The sequence below is a fragment of the Triturus cristatus genome, chromosome 6 (genome assembly GCF_964204655.1).
Source record: "Triturus cristatus chromosome 6, aTriCri1.1, whole genome shotgun sequence".
Classification (NCBI taxonomy): domain Eukaryota; kingdom Metazoa; phylum Chordata; class Amphibia; order Caudata; family Salamandridae; genus Triturus; species Triturus cristatus.
The window spans coordinates 1,770,145,745-1,770,151,744 of NC_140589.1; the positions used below are offsets into that span (position 1 = coordinate 1,770,145,745).

General features: G+C 53.7%; 1 protein-coding gene across 1 annotated transcript in view; it reads left to right on the forward strand.

Moving 5' to 3' along the window:
- INTS9 (integrator complex subunit 9) overlaps positions 1-6,000 on the forward strand; it is a 421,484-nt gene that overhangs the window by 298,887 nt on the left and 116,597 nt on the right. The gene's annotated exons all lie outside the window — the stretch shown is intronic.

Below are 6,000 nucleotides of genomic sequence, written 5' to 3' on the forward strand. Positions count from 1 at the left end.
TAATTTGTCCCCGTGGCCGGTTCCTGCCATGTGGGGGTGTCGGGTGTTCTCCGTGGGTCGTGCGGCCTTGCGCGTCGCCACCATACCCGCCGTTTCCTGGCGTGGGGGCGACCAGGGCCCAAATGGAGGCCTATGCTGCGGCCCTGCAGGCCTCCTTGGCTCCTCCTCTTCCTGGGACGTCTGCGCATCCCTTGCCATGTGCAGGGCCTTCAGGTCTTGGAGATGTGGTGTCGTCGGGGTGCGGCCCTACCGGGTTCCCTCCTTCGGACCACGGCGCCTCTGCCTTGTCGCAAACCCCCGTGGGGGTCCCTGTGGTGTCGCGGGAGGTTGCTGGGACTCGGGGCTCCTCCTCGAGTCCCCCTCGGTCCTGTGGGCAGGCGGCGGCCTTGTCCGAGGCCGAGCTGACGCCGCTCAGGCGCCGGCAGCTGCTGGCCCTGGCGGCGCCGCAGTGGCTGGCTAGGGGCCGGGACGCGTCCCCGGGCCCCCCTTGTCTCCACGCAGGCGGCTGACTCGTCGGCGCCTTCTCGGTGCCGTTCTATGGCCGCCCCGGCTCCGACCCCGCCCCGTTCTCCCACTGCGCGAGTTGTGGCAGCGGTCGTCTCGGCGTCCCCTTCGGCGCTGGTCGACGTTGAGCTGATGCCGGTGGTGGACTCCACTGCGCTGTGCCGGCGTCGGGTTGTTGATTCATCTTCGGAGGCCCCCTCTTCTCCAGAGGTTCGGCAACTGTTTGTTTCGTCGTGGCCTTTTTCCCGGCGTCTTCCAGGGAGGGCTCTTTGACGTCCCCGCACCCACAGTCTTCCCCGGGGGCGCCTCATGTTCCCCACTCGTCGGTTAACCTTCCCCCATTCTGAGCTTGGCCTTTCCTTCCTGCGGTTGGACTGGGGGATGGCCGGCTTAGCTTACAGCCGTTGCCCACGGAGGAATTGCTTTTCCCACCGCGTTGCCCTACGGAGGCGAGTGCTGCCTTCGCCCGGGCTGTCTCCACTGCCGCGGGGATTTTGCATATGGGCAACACGTCTGCCCATTTCCCCGCGGATCATTTGCTTGAGGTTCTCCATCAGGGCTCTGGTGGACGGGAGCTGCTTCTTCCCTTCGAAGCTTCGTTTTATAATTCTCTCTTGGGGGTCTGGGGGCATCCTGCCACGGGGGACCCGGTGCCCCAGTCGCTTCTGCACTGCCACCGTCCTGCTCTGCTTGATCCTGTCTGCCTTTCCTTCCACCTTTCTACCAGGGGCCCTCTTCTGCAGACTGCCTTTCCCTCCTTGCCATCGGTGTTGTCTCCCCCGTCACGGGAGGCCCGGTGGTTGGATTAATGGGGGCGCAACATCTTCGCCTCCTCCAGTGCTGGCTTGCAGGCGCTCAACACGCTTTGTGTGTTGGCCAGAGCCACTTCCTGCTTGTGGGATTCGGCGGAGTCCCTTCTGTCTTCCTCTTCTCAGGAGGGTGCCTGCGCTGATCTGCGGCACCATGTGTTGGATGGCCGGGAGCTGGCGGCGTTTATTCTTCGCTCGGCTCTGGATGTTTCTGAGGTGCTTGGTAGCACCATGGCTTCTTCAGTGGCCATCCGTTGCCATGCGTGGCTGAGGGATAGTGTTTTCCCTGAGAATGTTAGGGAGCGGCTGGTGGACCTTCCCTTCAATGGCGCTCTTTTGTTTCACGCCCCTGCAGATTCTGCCATTCAAAGGTTCCTTGCGGGGCTTCGTCCTCCTCCTCCTCCTCAGTGAACCTGGATGTCGGTCTGTGTTCTGGGAGGTGTTCTTCCATTGTTTTCTGGGGCCTAGTAACGAGTAGCCCCGGTTGTGTGTTCTGTGTGGTTGGTGTGCCTTCAGGGTCCTTCGGTTGGCCCTTCGGTGCTGTTGGCTGCTGGTTTAGCCCCCCTTTTTAGGTCTCGGCTAGCGATGGCTGCGCTTGCGCAGTCTCGCTCGCGAGAGATAATGACTTGGGAGAAGAGGGGCTTGAACCCGCCCCTCTTCTCCCCTGTTCTCCATTGGCTGGCCTAGTAAATGCTGGCCAGCCATTGGAGAAGAGGTCCCGTCACTCCAATCCTGCCCCGTCCTTTTCGGATCGTGGGGCGTGTTTTGCGAAAAGTCTCAGGGAGGAGACAACAGCAAAACACGCCCCCGAATCCGAAAAGGACGCTCCCTTTCTCCGAGGCATTTCTGCTGTGCCTCGGAGAAAGGCGGTGGTGTCCAGCATCAGGTTTGTGCAGCTCGCAGCTTCCTCCTTGTTTTTTTAACATTTCGAGGTACCCACTACCCAATCTGTGCTGACATCTGCTCTCCGCTGCCTCCTTTTGTCTTCCATCCCCTCCGTATGTCTCCTTTCTGTAGAGAAAGGAGGGGCTGAAAGCTGTCTGCAGAGCGGGACATATGTCCTGAACCCACAGCCTCCCCCAGTCCGAGCTGTAGCTGCATAGCCTAAACAGCATCACCTCCAGAGTTGGAATCATTTCGCCTCTTAAGAAAACACACTTGCTTTACACTCCCGCCCCACTGCTCCTCCCACACACACACAGACACTACTGCCACAGGAGCAGAAAACGAAGCAACCTTTGGATGGAAACTGCAGCACTTGCAATCAGACACCACACGCCCCTCCTGCCCTTGATTGTTCATTAATACACGTTTTACCATTGCAGGGTGGAAACGTTTAGTGACCTGCACGCCTGACAAGGTTCCCGGAATTGGGATTTTAGCAGATGGTAAAACATCAGTTTTAGACTCAAATGACTGACTGTAGCTCGTGCGTTGTAACAGTACCCGAGTCCCCGACTTCAGAAGGATTGAAGTCCGAATAAGCTTTGCCAGAGTAAAATAAACCGCACACATGGTATGTATGACTGTATCCCCAGCGCAGCAGTGTTCACCAGGCCTGCTTCCCACAATAACCCGCAACCAGTGTTTCTCTACCCACCCCCAATCTCCCTCCCCCCCCCTCCAGTGGCGTAACTAAACTTGAGGGTGGGTCCCCTGCAGGCGCGCAACATCCATTGGCCTCACCGGGCTTCAGCCCCCCCCCGTCATGTGTATCAGCCCGGCTGAGAGAGCCTCGTGGGCTGGCGTCCGTCTAATTGCAGCTGGACTCGAGTACTTCACAGGTCTTTAAAAGACCATTTACTCGTTAACGAGGCTTTTGTTGCGTTTTTTGACCGCCTGGTCCCCTGCAAGGTACATGGTGGGGGAGCTCTCTTTCAAGGGGCCTGCCAGGGCTGGAGGGGGACCCCTGTCTGTGTGGGCTTATGTTACGTCACTGCCCCTTCTCCCCTTGACCCTGCTTCCTATTTTTCTTCCGCCTCGCCTCTCCTTCTATTTCAACGTCAACTCTATCCTCCCATCTCTCTTCTATTCTACTTCCCGCCTCCTCCTTTTCTCTCCCCTTACTCGAGTCTCTTTCCCCTCGTTTAGTATCCCTCCTGCATGTCCCCATCCTCTGCCCTCACTGTCTCCCATCCAATCCTCTTTCTCCCCCTATTTCCTTCTCCTAACTCCCGCCCACGTTTCCTCCTCCCTACCTCGCCACCCTCTTACCCCCCCCCATCCCCTCTTTCTCTCTTTATATCGGCTCCTCCTCTTCTTCCTGGAGCCCTTCTTCTTGTCCCGTGTTGCCTTGCCCCCCATGCTGCCCCTCTGCTGGCTTGGGGGCGGGGCCCCGTCGGCTCTAGTTTCTGGGCTGATCATGGCTGAAAGCGGACACCCCTCTGGGCTTTACTTGTGATGAAGTTTGAGTCAGTTGGGCGCACACTGCGCCTTGTGTGTAAACACCCCAGGAAGCCCGGGGGCTGCGGACAGACACACACCCTTCGCGCACCCCACGAGGCCCTGGCTTTTCGGAGCTGGGCACTGCCCGACCTCCCTGACTGGTCCTGGTAAGTTCCTCGGCGTGATCCCCAGTGCAGCATGGCATGGTGGCATCCGCGCCCATACATGCCAGTGCCGCGTTTGTTCTCACCTCTGGTCGGTCTTACCTGTCTGCCCTCGTTGCGCTGACCTCTGCCTGCCCTGTCCTAACCTCTGCCCTGTCCTATGTATGTCCCCACCTTTGAGGGTCCTCGCCTGGGGTGCGTCCTCTTACCGTGTGCCCACCTAAGACTGGCGTCACCTGTGTCCTTTCCTCTGCATGTCCCCACTTTTACCCTCGCGGTGCCCACTCCCAGGCTGCCGTCACCTTCGTGCTCTTACTGTGCCCACCTGTTCTGCCCTCTGGAGCTCTCACCTGCCTGTCCTCGCCTCTGTCTGACCTTGTCACTCACTTGTTTGCCTTCTCTCTGCCTACCTCTCACTTCCCTCAACCCTGCCCTAACCTCTTCCTCTCCTGCACACCTGTTTGGCTTCATTATGCCCACCTCTTAACTCCTCACATCTGCCCTGGTTCTGCCTGCCCTAGTCACTAACTGTCCTCAGCCTGCCCCCCTCACCTGTCTGCCCTCCTCACCTTTTGCTGTCTCTTTTGTCATTGCATCCAGGCATAATGATAAAGCAAGTAACATGATACCTACAACAAGTTAGGACTATTGGCTTTGTCAATCGTTGTTAGTTGCATAAGATAAATTAGCAGTAACTGTGGCTTGTATATAATATTGAGAAAGCATCCACTTGAAGCCCTAGTGACACCACGACAATGTTACTGCTCCTGAGTTTCAAAAAGAGACAACAATATATAATCATGCAGTGGCTGAACTCGACAGATTAAGAAATATATCCCAAATTATATATAACAGTCGGTAGACGCATGCCTCTACAGTGTTCTCTTATATTTTGAAACCAGAATTGGTCAAGTTCGTATCCTTTCAAAGTTCCCTTTTCAAACAATCATTATCAACGCCAAGTCTGGCCCTGGCACGGTAGTGCGATTTTTGTTTAGTATTAATAAAATTTGACACTTCAGGCAGCAGTTTCAGCAGAGAGGACAAAGAAGGAATGGGCATGGGATCCAAATACTAATCATGCATATTAGTCTGGGCCACTGGCATTTTGCGATGCTGCAGCGTTTTCCTCATATTTATGGATTTGCCAAACTTCCCAAATAATGCTCGCATAATAAATCTCGCTTTTGAGAGTGATTAAGCTATTGACATTGTAAATAACAATGCCGTTTCTTTAAATGTTTTAAAAACATAAACAAAAAAAAACATTTACAATGCAACGGTCTCGGCATTGTTAAAGTTAGAGCTATTGGCATTGCTCATGACAATGCCGTTTCTATAAATGTTTTAAAAACAAAAACATAAACAAAAACAATGTCAAGAGCAATGCCAATAGCTCTAACTTTACCAATGCCGAGACCATTGCATTGTAAATGCTTGTTTGCCTTGTGGTTTTGGCTGTTAGTAAGCCTGTATGGGTCCTGGTATTGGGCCTTTCGTGTCTGCGGTTTGCCCTCAGGCTTTTTCTGTTTGTCCGCTGCTGCGGAATTGTTTCCTAAGAGGTCTTCCCATGTTTTCTTGGGACGTAGCATACCCTATGTGGGGTACTGGTAGCTATTAAATAATTATCTGCTGGGGCAGCACTCTGCCCCAAAACCAATGGCACAGCAAAATGCTACTTGCGCAATTCATCCTATGTAGATAATTTTTGTCCTCATTTCAATAATTTTCATATTTTTTTCTCTTTCTTAAATCCTTCTGTTTGGTTCCATACGTCAGACATCATGCCAGTTTACAAAGTTTTCTCATGTTCAGGTTCGTCCATCCGGACCTTTTTCCAAGAACAAGTACAGATGCATAACTTCACCATGGCAGTATTTTATTAACCCAATGCATTTCGGGCAATTTCAGCCCTTTGTCAGGGGTAACTGGAAATATCAATTAAACACATATTATAGTAAGATACAGCATTAAATAATCAAAACAGTATAACAGTCCACAACACGAATTTACTGCACTTCAAATCCCTTTAAAAACAACGCTTCTAATGATGTGTTCCTCTCCTCTGTATCAAATGACATTCTGCTACCGTCACTTTTGACTCCTAGGTGTTCCCAGCATTTTTAATATATACAACC